Source organism: Myotis brandtii, unplaced genomic scaffold, assembly GCF_000412655.1.
Source record: "Myotis brandtii unplaced genomic scaffold, ASM41265v1 scaffold529, whole genome shotgun sequence".
NCBI classification, from domain to species: Eukaryota; Metazoa; Chordata; class Mammalia; order Chiroptera; family Vespertilionidae; genus Myotis; species Myotis brandtii.
Window position 1 is genome coordinate 259059 of NW_005369934.1, and position 976 is coordinate 260034.

Consider the following 976-nt stretch of genomic DNA (forward strand, 5'->3'; position numbering starts at 1 on the left):
GCTTGGCCTGTGGGGATCGGGCCAAAACCGGCTCTCCAACATCCCCCAACGGGTCCCAGAGTGCGAAAGGGCACTCTGCAAAGTTGCTGTCATAAGGGTGTGGAATGCAAGTGTGCAGTAAACCAGATTAGGGGTCAACTGTGCCCCAGCAACAACATAACCCACGGCCGAAGATGGAATCATGTGGCCCCGCGAGGACTTGGGCTCCCTCCTCTCTGGTTCCAGGGTGCATCACCTGAGAACCGCTGCTGCCAAGGCACCGCAGCTCAGCACTAAACCATATTCGGGGCCAACAGTGCCCCAGCGACAACATAACCCACAGCTGAAGGTGGAATCATGCAGCCCCGTGAGGACTTGGGCTCCCTCCTCTCTGGTTCCAGGGTCCGTCACCCGAGAACCACCACTGCCAAGTCACCGCAGCTTGGCAGCACTTGCGTTGAGCTTCTGCCCCCTGGTGGTCAGTGCACACCATACCTACAAGCCGGTTGGCCAGTCAAATGGTCACTTAGCCTTTTATATATATAGATACTAGAGGCCCAGTGCATGAAATTCATGCACTTGGGGGGGGTTCCCCTCAGCCCAGCCTGTACCCTCTTGCAGTCTGGAACCCCTTGGGGGATGTCCGCCTGTCAGCTTAGGCCCAATCCCCCTGGGATCTTGCAATCCGGATCCCTCACTCCTTACTGCTCGCCTGCTCACTCTTTACCGCTTGGCTCGCTGCTCCTTAGTGCTGCTGTGGAGGCAGGAGAGCCCCTTGCCACCGCCACTGCGCATGCCAGCCGTGAGCCCAGCTTCTGGCTAAGCGGCCGCTTCCCCTGTGGGAGCACACTGATCAAGAGGGGGAAGCTCCTGCATAGAGCATCTGGCCCCTGGTAGTCAGTGTGCATCATAGCGACTGGTCATTCTGGTCGTTCCATCGTAATGGTAGCTTAGGCTTTTATTATATAGACTAGAGGCCCGGTGCACAAAAATTTGT

General features: G+C 57.3%; 1 protein-coding gene across 11 annotated transcripts in view; it reads right to left on the reverse strand.

The window, feature by feature from the left end:
- Nucleotides 1–976, reverse strand: part of ST7 (suppression of tumorigenicity 7) — a 239917-nt gene that overhangs the window by 60972 nt on the left and 177969 nt on the right. The window lies entirely within an intron of this gene.